The 20076-nt window shown below is 41.0% G+C and overlaps 1 protein-coding gene across 4 annotated transcripts in view; it reads right to left on the reverse strand.

Annotated features, from left to right (window-relative positions):
- SLC16A7 (solute carrier family 16 member 7) overlaps window positions 1-20076 on the reverse strand; it is a 255680-nt gene that overhangs the window by 172919 nt on the left and 62685 nt on the right. Inside the window, exon 1 of one of the 4 annotated variants that reach the window (XM_081586799.1) lies at window positions 15162-15372. The exons of 2 other annotated variants lie outside the window; for them this stretch is intronic. The gene's annotated coding sequence lies outside the window, so the exon portion shown is untranslated. Of the gene's footprint in view, window positions 1-13906; window positions 13979-15161; window positions 15373-20076 lie in introns of those variants that run through there. One more of the 4 variants, XM_081586802.1, reaches the window with a different exon arrangement.

Here is a 20076-nt window from a genome sequence, read left to right on the forward strand (position 1 = left end):
AGTTCTTCTTCACTTTCTGTCATAAGGGTGGTGTCATCTGCCTATCTGAGGTTCTTGACATTTCTCCTAGCAATCTTGATTCCAGCCTGTGCTTCCTCTAGCCCAGGGTTTCTCATGATGTACTCTGCATATAAGTTAAATAAGCAGGGTGACAATATACAGCCTTGATATATTCCTTTTCCTATTTGGAACCAGTCTGTTGTTCCATGTCCATTTCTAACTGTTTCTTCCTGACCTGTATACAGGTTTCTCAAGAGGTAGGTCAGGGGGTCTGGTATTCCCATCTCTTTCAGAATTTTCCACAGTTTATTGCAATCCACACAGTCAAAGGCTTTGGCATAGTCAATAAAGCAGAAATAGATGTTTTCCTGGAACTCTCTTGCTTTTTCGATGATCCAGCAGATGTTGGCAATTTGATCTCTGGTTCCTCTGCCTTTTCTAAAACCAGCTTAATTTCTAAAATTATTTAGGGATATCATATTTGTTTTCAGAATTGCTACTCCTTAATAGGATTATTGATCATAATCCTATATGTTTTCAACTTGAATCTGTGTGTGTGTGTTCTCAGTCTCTCAGTTGTGGCCGACTCTAAGGACAATAGCCCACCAGGCTCCCCTGCCCATTTTCCAGGCAGGAATACTGGAGTAGCTTCCTGACCCAGGGATGGAACCTGCATCTCCTGTGTCTTCTGCATCTCCTACACTGGCAGGCAGATTCTTTACCACTGTGCCACCCGGGAAGCCCCTAGACTATTCATACAAGTGTTCCGTTAACAAGGGAGCATTTCATTTTTTCCCCATCAACTCTGTGCTATAAAATACTGTTCAGTAGGTGGTATGTATATGTGCTTAGTTGCTCAGTTCTGTCTGACTCTTTCCGACCCCATGGACTGTAGCTCTCCAGGCTCCTCTGTCCATAGAGATTCTCCAGTCTAGAATACTGGAGTGGGTTTCAGGGCCCTCCTCCAGGGGATCGTCCCAACCCCGGGACCGAACCCAGGTCTCCTGCATTGCAGGTGGATTCTTTATCGTCTGAACCACCAGGAAAGTCCTCAGTAGGTGGTAATAATACCTTATAATTTTCCCAGCCTTCCTTGATTGGATATCTTTTGGGGGTCAAGGAAGGGATATTTAAATTGCAATGCACAAATTATATTCTATTGTCAATGGCAAAGAAAAGTCCCATTCACATTGTGTGTTAGTGGATAAACAAGACATAGCATTCAATTCAACTGTCTCACTTTTTAAAACATGTAGTACCTCAATTATATATTTTGAAGTTGTTCTTCTATGAAAGAAATACATTTTAAAACAATGATATTGGAATTTTATTATAGCACTGTCTTCAACATGCTACAGTTGAATGCTCCTGTTCCTATAACAAGGCTATGTAAAGAGCTAAATCGCTTATAGTGGGAAACTTCCTAAGTCCTTTTGAAATGGACTCTTTATAACATGAATTTTTGCAATGAATTTCAAGTATAATGAAGTTACGGTACTTAAATGAACCAATTATTACTAAGATTTTTTTTAAATTTGACATGAATAGTTTTTCTTATTAAGGTATAATTGGAACTGAATGTACCTATTTTAAAAAGCATAATCAAGTACTCAAAAAAAAAGGTTAGAACAATATTCAGATCCCAGTTTATTTAAACATAGCCTTAATTAAATAGTGTTATCCATGTCTACTCAATTTCTTGGTATTAGCATCCATCCCAACATGCACAGTTCACAGAGCTGACATTTTTGAAAGAAGGATTATGCATTCATGCTATGGTCTGAATGCTTGTGGCCCCCCAAACTCGTGATCAAATCTTATGCCCAATGCAATCATTTCAGGAGGTAGGGCCTTTGTGAGGTATTTAGGTCATGAGAATGGAGCCCTCATAAATGGAATTAGTACTCTGATATAGACCCCCACAGGGCTTCGCAGGTGGCACTAGTGGTAAAGAACCCACCCGCAAGAGACATAAGGGAACCAGGTTCAATCCCTGGAAGATCTCCTGGAGGAAGGCACAGCAACGCACTCCAGTATTCTTGCCTGGAGAATCCCATGGACAGAGGAGCCTGGTGGGCTACTGTCCATGGAGTAGCAAAGAGCTGGACATGACTAAAGCCTCTTAGCACACACATACAGACCTCATAGGACTCCAGAATCCCTTCCAGAGTGCCAGGACACAACTAAAAGTCTGAAACCCAGAAGCAGACCCTCACCCAGCCACACTGGCACCCTGATCTCTGACTTCCATCTTCTAGAACCCTGAGAAATAAATTTGTTGTTTATAAGCTACCAGTCTGTGGTATTTTGTCACAACAACCCAAATGGACTAAGACAATATGGAAGAGAGACAAAATACAATTTTGCCAACTTTTCTCTTGTCCTCTTAATTTTTTGTTTGTTTTGTGTGAAAGACTTACAGGTGTGATTTTTATATTTAAAAGCAGAACTCTTTTAAAAAGCAGCATATTCAAGAAGGACAGAATCCTAAGTGTTTCTCTGTTATCATCCCCACAATTTCCCTTTTCTATAAAATGTGTGTGCAGAGAGGGAGGAGTCTACTTCTACCTGGGACAACTACATGGAACAGAGGGGAAAATATGGATTTTGGAAATAGAGCTAACCCCCCTGACACATCAGCTGCTTCATTTCTTCCTAAATTAGTGAAAATGATACAGGATATCCATGTAACAGGGCTGTTGATGTTGTCAGACAATGACTCTCTGGATTATATGAGGTGATATATGTAAGACCCTGCAGCTATATCTCTGAATATGTGTCTTCTCTTTTTTCTTTTGAAATTCCAAAAATCTAAGTATGTAAATCCTTTGAATGCCAAAAGAAGACCAAAAAACTACATTTTTCAATTTAGATCTTATAGACCACAACTCAGTATCTCACTGTATAGCTGAGCAGACTTTAGTAGTACTGCTTTAAGACAAAAACTAGTAAAATAAGATGTTTAATAAAACGTGAAATAATTTAAAATAGTGCTGTGACCCCATGGACTGTAGCCCGCCAGGATCCTCCATCCACGGGATTTCCCAGGCAAGAATACTGGAGTGGGTTGCCATTTTCTTCTCCAGGGGATCTTCCCAACCCTGGGATCGAACCTGTGTCTCCTTTGTCTTCAGCACTGGCAGGTAGATTCTTTATTGTAGAGCCACTGGGGAAGCCCAATTTAAAACTGATTATATCCTAAAACAGTTGGAGAGAACATTTACTCTTAAATGAAAGTTACAGATTAAATATGCATAATAATTTTGATCATTGATACTGAAGTATCCCAATGAACAGTAATAATTAGGTTTCTAAGCATTTAGGATGAGATTTTTAAATTGGTAATACAGCTATATAAGTGTGTATTGCCTTTTTTGAAATAGTTGAAAACAAATGTAGATAATGGGCCCACAAAGGTTAATAGAGTAATAAAACTGTTATTGGTAAAAAATGAATTTAAAACAATAAATTTTGCATGCTTCCTCATTGAAGTGTTTTTTTTTTCTTTAAATTACCACGTTACTAAGAAAATTAACAATAAAAAAAGAAACAATTTTTAGATGAGCTTGAGATCTGACATCACTAAATCCTCCAGTAGTAGGCCATTGCTGTGTGTAATTAATGTTCTCCCCAGGGCACAGTGGCCAGGTGACTCTCCAGAGAGATGCTAATGTGGTCCCCGGGGGATGTGCTTACATTGTCTTATATTCCCTGAGGTTTCTTCTGAATTGTTCACCTTTTCCTATCTACTTATTATGCTGTCATATCAATTAGTGATATGCATATATTCCTGCAGTATCTGCCACTTTTTAAGTTCAGAAAAAGAAACTGGTACACTGATTGGTTTTCTTCTGAAAGAGGCCATAGCTTTAGGAAAACACATTTAAGCATTTTATTGCTACATTGAAGACACCAGACAATAAATACCTGGAATCCATATAGTACTAGGAAGGGGCACTACAGAAAAAGGAGGACATTACCAATAACTGAACCTTAAGAGGCAGGGTTAAGAGCTATGGACCTCATTTTACTTAGACTATTCATCTCTCAGCTCTAAAATGTTTCCACTTCTTTTATTGAAGCTTTCTTTGATCACTCCACTACATAGCAAAGTCTCCTTCTGGAATCCTAGAGCAGGCAGGGGTCAACAAATACTCTTCTCTAAACTGAAAGATTTTTCCCTAAACTGAAGTGTATTTTTCTCTAAACTGAACGTTTTCTCTAAACTGAAAAATATTTCAGGATTAGCAGATTTAATCACAACTATTGAACTCAAACTGCAGCAGGCAATCTGTCACAGAAAACACAGAAACAAATGGGTGTGGCTATATTCCAGAAAAAAACTTTTTATTTATATAAACAGGAAGGAGGCCAGATGTGGCTCAAGGATTATTTATACTTGGTTAACCAATGTTGTAGACAATCACTACTCTATCATTTTGACACTCAATGCTATTCGATTGTTCCTTTAACTCTCCACACAGAGAATGTCTCTGAAATTAGTCTCCTTACGGGGATCAGGAAAGATGACTTAGACATAATCTTTTCGAGTCTTTGTGCAGATTATTACATGGAGCAATGCTCAATTATTTACTGATTTAAATTGACAACATATGCGAGCAAGATCTAGTTGCCATTAGCAGCCTACCTGCACTGAAAGGTCTACTGAGACACTGACCTTTGCGGTTCTCTAATGGGCAGCCTCATCTTGCTGAGTCTTTATTCTACCTGCCTATGTCTTACTTAGTAATAATGAGGAATAGAAATTCTATTTTTAAAAGATCAGACACATAGGAAGCACTTAAATGTTGCTTTAAAAAAAAGCACAACAATAGTTATGTTGACATAGGTTTGTATCTTAGTATGAACAAACATCTCTAAATCGTGATAGCATAATCGCTATTGTTCTTCCCTTTGCAATAGTCTTTAAATGTGTTTATATGTGCTACTACTTCTAAGTGGAAAGTCGGGAATTTCTATCTTAAAACTCCTTTGGATATATTCCCAGTTGATGTTACTAATTTTGTTTCTATGTGAAAAATTCAGCACTTAAATATTTTTGCAGCATCAATATTGAATTGTCTTCCCGTATGTGTCATAACCCAGAGTTTTGTCTACATGGGAAACACCCATATTACTATAAAGTCAATGAGTTTTTGTTGTTTGAATTGCCTACTTGGATCAGGCTGTGAATATAATATTATAATTCATAAATAACTGTGCACAGAAGAGGATTTTTCAAGAATAAAGAGACTCTGCCTCAAAATGCACCAAAAATATTAGTAGAGATAAAAGAAAAATAATTGTGATTACCATTTATGTTACCTGCATTATTTATTCACTCTCCAGCAGCAATCTTGTGATATAGGCTTTATTGTTTCCATTTTTAAAAATGAGGCAACTGAGGCTCTGAAGGTTTACATAGCTTGATTTTGGTTAAACAGCTGAGATGTGGCTAAATCAAAATTCCACCAAGGTCTATCTATCTATCCACAAAGACTCTGATCCAACATGTGACATGTTGATGGAAAAAAAAGGGAAAGAGAAAAGACAGACCCACAGAATAAGACAGACTAGAGTGAACACGACACGAGCTCTACACAAAGCTGATGGAAAGACATAAATTGCTTAAACTTGCTTTGAAAATAGGTTCCATTATTTGTGTGACTCAAGACTAAAAGGAGCTTACTGTTTTATTCACAGCCATCTCTAACATCTAAAACGGTGTCTGGAGCACAGTGGATGAATAAATAGTTGTTATTAAAGGATTACATTCTCTGGCTTGAAATATGTCAGAGGCTTTATTCAAAATCCCACTTCACGGCAGATGTGACATGTACACATCCATAAGAATTCTCCAGATGCCCCTCTGTTCATGTATCCACCGCTGCCCACAGCCTGGAGTGCCCACAGCCTGGAGTGCCCACAGCCTGGAGTATCCACAAGAGTCCTGGCACCCTATGCACACTCCCTCCCCTACCCCCATCACCTTGCTACCTGTGCTAAAGGGATCGAATCCTGGAATTATTGTTTATTCAGTCCCTAATGGTTCCCCAGCCTCCCTGAGTCCACAAGTGATGAGAGGTCATTATTTTCTCAAAGCCTTTTAGTTTGGTTCCAGATATTTCCTTTAAAGAGTAAGGAAGTCTTATCATTCTTCCAACTCTGTGTTTTAACAGATCAAGGCCTGTTATCCTTGACCAGTCTTTTTTTTTTTTTTTAACATTTCTCAAACTTCCTTCCTCTAGAATGTCTTAAAATCCAGTGCAGAATTACATATTTTAAAATACTAATATTGAGAAGGTGCATTGTGGTTAATAGATTCAGGACCAGATCCCTCCACTGACAAGATGTACAACCTTGGGCAAGATACTTAACCTCTGGCCCTAATTCCCTCACCTGTAAAATAAGGGTCATGATAATGTTTTCTCATAAGGCTTGGAGGATTAAATTAGTTAAAAATGTGTAAGATGAATATGTAAAATGATGCCTAGCATGTAGAAGTCCTGGATAAAGGCAAGCTATTTTTACTAAAGTAATCTCTATTGCTTTACCTAAGAACCACATCTTTGGTCTCTAAATTCACTTATTATACACACACACACACACACACACACACACACACACACACAGCATATTAGGTTCTTTACTTCTTATGGCATTAATCATCAAAGACAAATAATTTTACTGAGGGGCTAATTTCTAATGGTAAACAAAATTTAAAATGAGTTTCCTTCTTTCTTCCCTTTTAGTGTTTATTCATTTATTCATTCATTATGCTCAGCGTAATGGGCCACAGAAAGAAAATGTTCAGCTCTGAGTTAACAGTGGGTCCTTCCAAAGGCAGATCTCTCTATATGCCTTTATTTCCCACCTTCTAATTTCATCTGAAAAAAGATGACACTGATGGCCAGCGGGAACATGAGCAAGTGATCAAACATTTATGTTCATAAACAACCAATTTCATCTTTCAACTATTTTGTACATAAATGGACTTTCCTAAACGTGAATGCTTCCAGAAACATAGTGGCCCTAAAAACAAGCTTAACCAAGTCACATAAAGAAGAGGTAGAAAAGTGAATATGTTACATTCATAGAGAAAATATAAGACAAGTGAGCTGTCACCACAAACGTACAGGCTGTCAATCAACCCAGAAAAAATTTATTTTGTGTGGCGCCAGAAAGCTAAGGACCCTAGGTAGAAGTAACAAGAATGTAGTCACAACTGGAACTGTCTTTAAAAGAACAGGCTGCCCGAGTACACATTGGTTGTTGCTCAGTGGCTAAGTCATGTCTGACTCTTTGTGACCCCATGGACTGCAGCATGCCAGGCTCCTCTGTCCTCCACTGTCCCCTGGAGTTTCCAGTACACATACTAAAATCTTAAAAAAGCTTCTTGTACTTATCCAGAGGCTTCAGAGAAAATTTGAATGTGGTGTTTACACCCAGCCTTGAAAGTTGAAGCTAGACATGGAAACAGCAGGAGGTTAGAGCATTTTAAGATGAAAGAACAGCATGGCCAAAAATGTGGAGGCAGGAAACAGAATGAAAATAAATGAGGCACAAGGGACAGTTCAGTTTGACCTGAGGATGGTGGCAGTGGGAGATGAGCCTAGAAAAGATTTTCGGAAATACAGAGATTGAAATGTTGGTCCTTAGATCTAGGTAATGCGAGTCACAAAGTGTTACTAACATATAGAAAAGGGAGGTGTATTTCAGTGAGAGTATCTGGTGGCACATACAGAATTAACTAGTACATTGAGAAACTATTGGTAAGGAGATCAGCTAAAAGACTAGGATGTGAGTCTAAGTAGTATGTCAAAAGTGCCTGGACTCTGGCAGCATCAGAAAAGAGGACACTGATGAAAGAAGTATTTTGAATGTCTTAGCAACTGACTGTAAGATACAAGGCTGTGGCAGGGGGTGGGGGGCTTGAGGGTCTCATTCTAGATTAGAATACTAATACCAATAAAAGAAATAGAGCCAACAGAAGGAAAGAAGAATGTTCAGAAGAGACCACAGGGTGTTGGCAGTGTCAGCAGCACAGAAGAGGGGAGCTGTCCAGCAGGCATTTGGAAAGTTCTGGCCACAGCTATGTGAAGGTCAGGGTTGAAGATAATGGCTTGAGTGTTACTCCTACTGAGGTCAAAGCACAGTCTAAGAGACGACAAGCTTTGCTAATGGATCAAATTTAGACAAGAGAAGAATTCAAAACAGAAATTGAGGAACACATACTTGAGTGAGTAGGTGAAAGTGCAAGTCCCTCAATCCTGTCTGACCCTTTGAGCCCGCCAGGCTCCTCTGTTCATGGAATTCTCCAGGCAAGAAAATTGGAGTGGGTATCCATTCCCTTCTCCAGGGGATTTTCCTGACCTAGAGATCGAATCCAGCTCTCCTGCATTGTAAGAACATTCTTTATCATCTAAGCCACAAGGGAAGCCCAAGAATAGTGGAGTGAGTAGCCAGCCTATCCATTCTTCAGGGGGTCTTCCCAATCCAAGAATCGAAATGGGTGGGATCTCCTGCATTGCAGGCAGATTCTTTACCAGCTGAGCTATGAGATGAAAGGAAAGTCGAAGAGGAAGTCACTAATGAGCAACCAGAGAAATAGGAGAAGCACAAAGAGCACCTAGAAATCAAGAGAAGAGTTTAAGAAGCAGCAGGTGCCAACATTGCCAAAGGCTGTGGATAGTGTGAAGTCAGTGAAGATTTAGAGCCTCAGAGGTCAGTTATAACCTGATTATAAAATGTTAATACTTAATATATCTTACAAGGAAGAACTCACTCCTTCAAAGTACTTTCACATGAGATTACTCTTTTTATCCTTTGAAGAAAACACAAAAGAATTTCTTATTGGAAGATAGACCGATTTCAAAGATAATTTCCTTAAACATTTGCAATTTGATTTTACTGGCCAATAATTTTCAATCACATATAGTACCTTTCTTCCAAAAAGTGTATTCAATGTCAGGGGACACTTTTGGTAATTATGACTAAGGGGAAACTATCAGCATATGGAGGGCAGGGGTCACAGACACTAAGTGTCCTGCAATAAAAGCGGCATTCCTACACCATGCAAAAGAGCCCTGCCCAAAATGCCAACACTGTCACCTGTTGAGGAACTCTGTTTATCACTGAATGTTGTGGTGGCGCTGGTTTAGTCACTCAGTCATGTCTGACTCTTTGCAACACCATAGACTGTAGCCTGCCAGGCTCCTCTGTCCAGGGGATTTTCCAGGCAAGAATATTGGAGTGGGTTGCCATTTCCTTCTCCAGGGTATCTTCCCAACCCAGGAATCAAACCAGGTCTCCTGCCTTACAGGCAGATTTTTTACCAACTGAGCTACAAGGGAAGCCCATCACTGAATGTACCTTTTGTATATTTGAGAAAAACTGACAGAACTTCAGTTTCTGACATTTTGGAGAATCAATTTCAAAAACAGGCAAATATTATTAATACAGTTCATCCCTTAGAAACTTTTCAAGAGAATGCATGCCCTTTTGGTTTTACTATTTATTCATGTCTAATCTAAATCAATAACCTCAGATATGCAGACAACACCACTCATGACAGGAAGTGAAGAGGAACTAAAAAGCCTCTTGATGAAAGTGAAAGAGGAGAGTGAAAATGTTGGCTTAAAGCTCAACATTCAGAAAACTAAGATCATGGCATCCGGTCCCATCACTTCTTGGGAAATAGATGGGGAAACAGTGGCTGACTTTATTTTTCTGGGCTCAAAAATCACTGCAGATGGTGATTGCACCCATGAAATTAAAAGACGCTTACTCCTTGGAAGGAAAGTTATGACCAACCTAGATAGCATATTAAAAAGCAGAGACATTGCTTTGCCAACGAAAGTCCGTCTAGTCAAGGCTATGGTTTTTCCAGTAGTCATGTATGGATGTGAGAGTTGGACTGTGAAGAAAGAAAGAATTGATGCTTTTGAACTGTGGTGTTGGAGAAGACTCTTGAGAGTCCCTTGGACTGCAAGGAGATCCAACCAGTCCATCCTAAAGTAGATCAGTCCTGGGTGTTCATTGGAAGGACTGATGTTGAAGCTGAAACTCCAATACTTTGGCCACCTCATGCAAAGAGTTGACTCATTGGAAAAGACCCTGATGCTGGGAAGGATTGGGGGCAGGAGGAGAAGGGGACAACAGAGGATGAGATGGTTGGATGGCATCACTGACTCGATGGACATGAGTTTGGGTAAACTCTGGGAGTTGGTGATGGACAGGGAGGCCTGGCATGCTGCGATTCATGGGGTCACAAAGAGTCAGACACGACTGAGCGGCTGAACTGAACTGAATCTAGTTCCAAAAGAAATAGGTCTTCAAATAAATTACTTAGTAGAGCAGCTTCTTATAATTTATAGCTCTAATCAAAAACTGTTTAGGAAAGTGGATGATTAATAATACTACATGTCATTGTGTTATTAGGTGTGAAACAGCCAACATTTAATGTAAATACTTTTTTAAAATACCAATATTTTGTACAGACCTTTACTTATCTAAACAAATATTTCTCTGTGTTACCATTCATACTAGATACTTTCAATGGAAAATTTTAATTTTTTAAATTAAATGTCATGTTTTAATTCCAAACATGACCAAACATTAATCAGCAGTTCAGATAACTAAACCAAATTATTGTTGTTGTTTATCGCTAAGTCATGTCTGACTCTTTTGCAAATCCATGGTCTGTAGCCCACCAGGCTCTGTCCATGGGATTTCCCAGGCAAGAATACCGGAGTGGGTTGCCATTTCTTTCTCCAGGGTATCCCGCCAACCTAAGGAATGAACCCGCATCTCCTGCATTAGCAGACGGATTCTTTACCACTTTACCACTGAGCCACCAGGGAAGCCCTACTAAACCAGATAGTATGTCATTTTTTTGTGGGGCTATCTTAACTGTGCAAAACTTTTAACAAAAATATCTTTACACCAACATCTTGTAGTTGTCACCCAAATGCCTTGTAAAATTTTCATGAACTTATCTGGGATTTCAATAAAGGTTAATAACAAGTGAATCTTCCATGTAGGTAGATTAGGACCCTGTATTCACCATTTCAGGGACCTATTGAGAAAATGAAGCTTTCTCTGTAAGTTTTTAAAAGAAAGTTCTATTACTCACGGAGATTTAGTGTGTGCAGTTGTTTCTCAACACATTTCCTACATACTTTGATCCAAATAGTTTTGAGAAAGTCAACAAGGATGACCTCTCAATGAGAGTTCATTCAATGGCTTATTATGCAATTCAGCACTATCATGCCATCTACTGAGAAACTTTGCTCTTCAAAGGGTTCCCAAAAATCTGTTAAGAAGAATAAGCCAGTGAACATTATATAAACCTATTAGTCTTAAGGCCAAATATTTAATACCTGACACTAGCTACCATGTATTTTCTTAAAAAATATTTATTTATTTGGCTGGCATGTGGGATCTGGTTCCCTGATCAGGGATGGAACCCAGACCCCTGCAATGGAAGTGCAGAGTCTTAGCCACTGGACCACCAGGGAAGTTCCTGCACCTTTTAAAACAAGAGTTAATGCAAATATGAAAGATTTGGATTTTTTACGTTTATTTTTTATTGGAGGATAACTGCTTTACAATATTGTGGAGGCCTCTGCTATACATCAGTGTGAATCAGAGACCACATATTGAGTTATTTCTATGCTTGTGCTCACACAGTATAAGGAACAAAGGACAAGGCAAAGAAATCAAAAAGATCCTCAACTATCCTGCCCCCAGCGCAGAGTTCCAATCGGAATTCCCTGCCAGACTGAGAGTTGTAGGCAAGAAAGAATGCTCATTCTTCCTTTGTTTCTCCCTCCCTCCTTGCTTCATTTTTTCTATAATCAGTTGTTCAGGACTATCACCTGCCAGGCACTGCACGAGGAAGGAAGAACACTACAGACGAAGTTCCTGCCCTCAATCAGCTTCATGCAGCAGAAGCCATACTACTCAGTGGTGCAAGTCAGACAGCCTACCCGGGTGCTCACCCCCACTCAGCTCCTTGCTAGCTGTGCACTTCGAGTTAGTTTCTTAACTCTCTGTGCCTCTTCTGTAAATGTGAATATCGATAGATCCTCCTCTTAGGATTGTTAAAGTGATAAAAGGAGTTAACAGACAGTGCCCAGAACATGGTGAGCATTATAGAGAAAATGTTATAGTGACTATACTCTTGGGCTTCTCAGGGTGAGGGGATTAGTCTGTCCAAAGTGCAGAAAAAACTTGCTGCTCAATCTCTTAAAATAAAAAAGAAAGAAAAGAAAGAAAAGAAAGAAATCCATTAGCAAAGACATTCTTCAGAGAAGGGATGTCCTGCCCTCATAACAACAGAAAATCCTCTGTTACTTGTTTATACGGGGTCAATGGGCAAATGGATGGGGCTGAACACACAGGTTTCTGAAGTAAGGTGCCATTCTCAAATGTGCCTCTTAGCACATCTTACATTTCTTAAAACTGCTACATCCTTTCAAATTCCTTGAGATACACGCTTCTTTCATTGAGAAGGAAACGAACAGCAAAGAGGACAGAAGGAAGATCAGCCCAGATGACTAGATGTTTTTGTTTTTTATTTTTGAGAACAGAATTGCAACCTTATTCATCTTTGTAACCACAGTGCAGTGTCTGGAGTGATTTTAGGGTTTCAAAAATAGCTAGTTTATTTTTGTCAAAATATATTTTTATTTATTTTACTTTTGGCAAAGCTAGGTCTTTGTTGCTCTCTCTGGTTGCCAGGAGCAGGCACTAGTCTTCAGTGTGGTGTTCAGGCTTCTCATTGCAGTGGCTTCTCTTGTTGAGGATCAGGGGCTCTAGGTCAAGTGGGCTTCAGTAGTTGCAGCACATGGGCTCAACAGTTGTGGTGCACAGACTCAGTTGCCCTGAGGTATATGGGATCTTCCTGGACCCGGGATCAAATCCGTGTCCCCTGTATTGGAAGGCGGATTCTGGATCACTGGACCACCTTAGCTAGTTTATTTTTCAGGTGTTTTCAGTACACTTTATTCCTCACAATAGCACTTCAGGGTAGATACCACTAATTTCATTGTATGAATAAGAAAAACTAAGGATAAGATTGTTAAATAATTACTTAGTCTTACAAAAGTGAAGAAGTGAGCTTGAAATCCAGGTCTAACTCTAAAGTTAACTAACTTTTTCCACGTGAATGTCTCAAAAAAAAAAGTTTGATAAATGAATATATAATGAAAAGCAACTGCAGGAGACTTCTTTTACTTCTGATCCATGATCCAAGAATATAACTCTCCATAAAGGATATTTCTTTAAGTTTCTTTGCCTTCTTTCCCTTCAGGAGGGCTCAAGGCCAAAAATATCAGCTAGATATTATAAAAGAGTAAATGCACGTCTACAAATAAACTGAGCATTTATAGGAAGGGGCACTAATTTGGACACTGAGAAACAAGTGTTAAAATTTCAGTTCACTTACCATCATTGAAACAGCCCAAAGGGGAGGGGAGTACGTAATTGCAAACTGGTGATGTGAATTTTGCAAAAAAAAAAAAACCCTAATTTCTGACTTTGTGAGTTGTTACACAACACACTGAGTTGCCTAAGTAATCTTTCCCTTTTACTGAGATCATTCAGTTGCCGGCTGACTTAGATTGCTTTAAACGCAATGTGCTCAGAAGCAGAAAGTGGGGCTAAGATTGCCTCACCAGGGCCATGAAAGGGTCACCTCATTCAACCCTCATCAGTCTCTGCTGCCAGAACCCAGCTCTAATTTTTCAGCCAAGTCCCCCCAAAATGCACACTTCGTACTTGAGATTCCAATGACACAGCACACTCAAGCCAAGGGTCCGTTGAAAGTCTACACCCTCCTGAGTTCCCAGTTTGGATTTAGCCATAAAGCACGGGGTGCCAGGAAAGGGCATCTAGTACTCACTGTTTCCTTCTGCCCACGCTTTTCCGCACCACCCTCATCGGTGCTCGCGGTTCTACTCCCCTGCTGTGTCCCTTAACAGACCCGAGAAAGAAGATACGACAGACTAGCTTTACTACTACTACCAGAGGTACTTGTAAACCGCACATTTCCTCTCCTGCGTGTGTTGCGTGTGTAATTTTAACATCCCTGACATAGATCACAAATTTCCCTCCTCAGCCCTACCAGGAAAGTGGCCTTGGTCACAACCCCTCGCCCTGCCAAGACCAGTCTGCAATTTCGCGGAAGTTAGGGAGAAAAATGGCGTGGAGACATTAGCCGCCCAAGCAGCATCCGCCCGAGAGAGGAGGCAGTTCGCAAGTGAGCCACCTCACTAGCCTCCTCGCTACCTGGCTGGGCCTGGCACCCCCAGCGTGGCGCCACAGCTCTGCCAGGAAAAACAGCCGGGAGGCGCAGGCCCTCCTCCGCCCGCGTTAAGTCACGTTCCTTTTCTGTCCCCGGGTGTGTCTCTCCCTTACACACCTTTCCTTCTGCCTCGCCCCCGCCACGCTACCTGAGACGCAAAACATAAAAAAACCCTCTTACTCCACCCCCCTCATCCCCCGGTATTTCGTCCCTTCTTCCCAGCCTCTCTGAGTGCAACCATCTGCTAAAAGAAGAGGCTCTAGCCTATACACTCTCACCCCGACTCCCACTTCCGCCCAATACCCAGCTTCTCAGTCCCGGGCCACCCCGGTGTGCTGGCGGGCACGGGGCGAGATGCTGCGGAGAAGCGCCAGGTGGGAACCTGCCAGGGAGACTCATAGGTCCAAGAAACGGGCGGGTTGGGGGTGGCGGGGTGGGGGTGGAACACGGCGCCGGGGGAGCCTCGGTGCCAGAGCTCCAGGTGCGGGCACCTGGCGGCCGGAAGCGCGCGGGCGCGCGGAGTGCTCTCCGCGCGGGACCCCTCGGGATTCCCCTCCCCGACGCGCACGCGCGCGCGCGCAAAGCCCGCGCCCGGATGCGCCCCCGCAGGTCCCGCGTTGCAGTCCGCGCGCTTCGGTGACGCTAGCTCTCCGGCGGTCGCTCTGGGGAATTTTGTCTATATAAGGGCTCGCGGGCAAACTTGGCTTTGGCGCGCGTCTCACAGACTGGCCATTATTTTCACACGCGCGTGCCGTTCCCCGGGCAGCTCGGGTGACAGACGTGCGCTCGCCTTCCTCTCCGCCAGCGTCCCCTCCTCCTCCTAGCCCTCGTTTCCTCCCGGGGTGTCACTTACTTTACGTGGTCTCCGGCACTGGGTGGGCGCTGCAGCGATCCGTCCGCCGCCAGTTCGCCTCGCTATCAAGAGTGAATGGAATTATTTATTTATTTATGTCCCTGGACAAGTCCTCGCCCGCCGCCGGAGGTGGTGGAGGAGGAGGCGGCGGGGAGGGGAGGCGCGGCGGCTGAGCGCCCAGTGGATGCCGAGGAGCGCGCGCCGCGCCACCGGGGGAGGGACGGGGAGGGAACGGGGAGGGGGAGGGCTCCCGGAGGGGGAGGGGGCCGGGGAGGGCGGCGGCGATCCCCCAGGGCTTTGCGGGAACCCGGGGCCGCGGGTGGGCGCCGGCCGCAGCCCAGTGACTCCAGGCCGACTGAGCATGCTCCAGGCGAGTGTCAAAGACACGGTCTGTGGCTCGGAGCGCTGCACTGCAGATTTTAGTTTTGACCCTGAGAGAAAGCCACAAGTCTGGTCGAACTGTTGTTCCACACCGGTTGGGACGTGCTTTACTCGAAGTACTTGACGCACAACCTAGGAGCTGGTGTGTGGTACCTTTGTGTAGGTACCCTGGGCAGTAGGGCAACCTATAGGCAAGGAAAGCCGTACAAAAGGAGAGCAACCTGGCCCAAGGCACGGAGACAGAGAGTCTCCTTGCGAGCTCGCAGTTAAAGTGTTGGGCCATTCTTCAACCGAAGTCTTTTCTGGGGCACAAGAAGAGGGGACCACTGCAGTGTTGGAGATTTGGTCCATCCACCGAATCACTCACTCTAAGCGAAAAATAAATTTTACCCCGAGGGTGGAGGAGTAGCACAAAAGGACTTGAAAATGGGAAAGAAGTGAGAGAAAGTCATTTGTAAATGATTTCGTTTTAGTTTCTCAAATTTTATATATTTATTTATTGGCCACATGCCCTGTGGGGGTCTTAGTTCCCTCACCAGGGACGGAACCACGCCCCCCGTGCAGTGGAACCAGAAGTCTTAGTCACTGGACGGATAGGGAAGTCCTTCAAATTATTTAATTCTTCAAAATAGGACTTAGTTATTTGCTACACACACACACACACACACACACACACACACACACACACATGCTCACACGATAGGGAAGTCCTTCAAATTATTTAATTCTTCAAAATAGGACTTAGTTATTTGCTATACACACACACACACACACACACACTCACACTCACACTGCTAGGGTTAATGGTAAAATCAGTCTTGGTTTGATTTCTTCTACCTTTATTTCCTCCCCGTGTCTAGACATGTTTTGGGGGAAGTGGGAAAAAGGAAGTGCTGGAAATGAACATTTACATTAGCTTCCTTTAATATTTTTAAGGTTGAAACATTACTTAGAGAAAAAGAAAGAATCTGGGAGAATAATCAGGGTCTTGGATTTGAGAAATCATTTTCCAACTTTTCTGTAAATTGAACTGACCCTCCCCTTTTCCTGCTCCCCAAAAAAAGTGAAAGAGATAAAAATGTTGCATTCATCTTAGGTAAAAATGTAACTTATTAGAAGCTTTTGTTTGTTCTAGAAATTATATCATTTCCAAAATGCCAAGATAATTTAATTGAAATAATTGCAATTTTGAAACCCAAGGGACAAAGAATCAAAATGGTGTTATGGTAATAATTATAATAATTACTTATTTATTAAATGTTTATCATTGTCAGACACTGTTCTAGGTATTTACATGAATTATCCCAATTAATACAATAACACATTAGATTTGTTGGCTGAAAAACATACACCACATAGGAGTTGTGAGTTGTTTAATTTGAGGCAAAATGAGTTCTATAGCCTGGAAGCCAGCATTTCAGATAGCTCTGAGAAACAGCCCGCAAGAGCCAGGATGAAGGTCGGTATTTATGTGACTTTGGTGGAGGTGGTGTTACATGCAAACAAGCACATGTTTTTGCAAAAGGTTGCTGCTAGTCACGAGGAGTAGAGGTCACCATGAAGGATTTTAATGCTTTTCTAGATATGAGAAGATGTAAGAATCAGGCTTGTAAAACCTTCTCCTGAAAAATATCCAACTATCTAAAGGCCTTTTCTGCCAGTTTTTTCCAGACCACAGAAAAGGTTGCTGCTAGTCACGAGGAGTAGAGGTCACCATGAAGGATTTTAATGCTTTTCTAGATATGAGAAGATGTAAGAATCAGGCTTGTAAAACCTTCTCCTGAAAAATATCCAACTATCTAAAGGCCTTTTCTGCCAGTTTTTTCCAGACCACAGAGCACCTCATTCCTGATCTCCACTCTGAACTCCTTTCAGGGGGTGTTGAAGGTCAGCAGCTGCAGCAGCTCATGATTTAATCCTGTAGCAATAGATGGCAAGTGCCAATTTGTAGCTGGCAGATTATTCACATTTTACAAATGGAAAGTAAGTAGTTGGCTAAATTCACATTGCCTTACTTCTACCACAGCTAGTCTGTAGGCTGGAATTTTAGTTTCTGCTAATAGTTTATTACTATTACAAAATAGTAACACAATCAACTTTTTATTGCTATTGGAAGATTTAGGTGAGATAATATATGTGAAATTGATGGAAGATAATGTAAGATGAATTAATAACATTATCAGTAGCATCAAAAAGTTTGGAAGACAGTATTGCACACAGAAGGGTAGTTAGAAACTAAAGAACTATGGCAGAAATTCCAGAAAGAACTTTAATTTCAAACAAACAAAAATCTGCAAACTGACACTTGGAAAAGATATAATAGATATTCGATAATGATGGAACGTACACTTCATTTTCACAAAAAAGAACGTTAAATTTTAAAAAGAAACATTAAGATACACATTTCAAGGTCATTTTCTTGAGTGTTCACTACTGACATTTTTCTAATTCATTTATCATTTTTATTTTACTTCAAGGAAGAGAAGGAAAAAGGAAGATCCTGTTCACCCTTTTCCTTCTTTCTGATTTTTCTTTTATTGTCCTATATTTCTTTTTCACCCTGTACTTTTCACAGCCTCATATTCTTGGCCTATTTAACCCATTTACAAACTCTTAACCATCATTACTCATAGCACTGTATCAAAACTGTAGCAAATTTTCTTTTTAAGTCTTGTTTTTCCAACAATTAAAACCCTGGATCCAATTTATCTAACGCCCCAGTGTTAGTATTTGGGTGTTCATTTCTAAATTGCCTTGTTGCTATGGCTAGGCCTGCTATGTAAATATTTGGTTGGCTTAGAAAGGAATTTGTGAAGAGTACTAGGTGGGAATGAGTCCAGTCAATTTCTCCTATGACTTGCAATCTTAATATTCTTCAGAAATTAAGAAAAAAATTCAATTTAGGGGAAAATTAAATCATATGATCAGAACTTGCAATATTTTTGGTAACATTTTTGCCTTGATTTCTATTCATAGGTGAAATAACAATAGGAGAAACAAAGGAGAGCAATAGACTAATATTCCTAGAACAAGCAAACATACACAACATGCAAACTAATAAAGCCCAAACTTATATTACACACCCACAACCTCATATTCCAGGTTCTATGCCCCTTCATTCCTCAGTCATGCTGTTGTCTTCTCCAATTTTTCTGTCTTTTCTCATTCCCTTTTTTCTATATCAAACTTGTCGGAGTCCTTTTTTTTTTCCCTTCAAGGCCCAGCACGTAAGTCATCACCTCTGTAGCATTTCAAGGATTCTTTTGATAAAAATGAATTCCCATCTTCCTCTGTGCTCTTTCCCATGGAACATGATATATGCCTCTATTTGGGACACTTTTTTTCTGATTCACAGTTTGGCTCTATTGTAATTTTTTTCTGTCTACCTATCTTTTAGGCTGTTGGAGAGTAGCAATGACGTTTTATTTCTCTCTATAATCTTTTAACATCCAGGACAAATTCCTACAGATAGAAGGTGATCAATAGCGTTTGCCCAATGGAGGAAAAGGATGATAGTGTGACTGTTTCTGGAACAGACACGTGCTAGAGGCTCTTGGCACTAATAGTATCCATGATCTGCGTGTTACTACATTTCCTGGTTTCTCTTACAGTTGTATTGGGGTCATGTGATTAGTTCTAACAGAGTATGAATGAAAGCAACTTACATCATTTCTGGCTAAAGAGTATTAAGAACCAGTAATTCTCCTTCATCCCTGCCTTTCTCTGCTCAAATAGCCGCATGTTTCAGATAGACATGTTTCACTACAACATGGAGTCACTAATGATAAAGAAAGGCTGCTTAACTTGCACTGGACTCTGTGTGAGCAAGAAACCGTTATTGTGTTCAGCCATTGAGATTTCAGGACTTATGTGTCATGAGAACAGAGTCTAGCCTATTCTGACCAATAGAAGATGTTATTTAATAAGATTATAAATCATAAGGCATAATGACCCAATGAAACATTGAGCTTACAAGAATGCTCTAATGTGTTATTAAGTCAAGGCTCTCTCTCTCTCTCTCTCTCTATATATATATATGTATACACACATATAGTCACAATCTCATCTTGATTCCCAACTAGATATACAACAGCCTTTTCTTGACAAAACTCTGTGACACCAAAGCAGGTGTGTGTGTATATGTGTTAACTACACACAATAGAGTGGTTTTAACTAGAGACAGAAGACTAAATGTCCCAGTATTCCCCTCAGCCTAAGTGAAAGTGAATGTGCACCTGCCATCCAGTGGCAGCCTACTGTGACTGAGATTGTTGCTGGATAGCAGCTGTGAATATGATTGCTCTGACCTGGTTTCATACAATGTACAAAATATGAAAGGCCTCACTCTACTGCTTGTAGATTTATATCTTGAGTGCCTCTATATAGGCTACTTTGGAAATCTCTTCTATAGAAGCTTCATAGAATTGTGGAGAATGCAAACCTAGTCTCAGCTTACAAAGAATAAAAAAGGAAAAACAATAATATTGGACATGATTGTGTGGGGTGCCTTTCAATAACTGTACAGGAGCCCAGA

The sequence above is a fragment of the Giraffa tippelskirchi genome, chromosome 4 (genome assembly GCF_054371585.1).
Source record: "Giraffa tippelskirchi isolate mGirTip1 chromosome 4, T2T-mGirTip1v1.2.pri, whole genome shotgun sequence".
Classification (NCBI taxonomy): domain Eukaryota; kingdom Metazoa; phylum Chordata; class Mammalia; order Artiodactyla; family Giraffidae; genus Giraffa; species Giraffa tippelskirchi.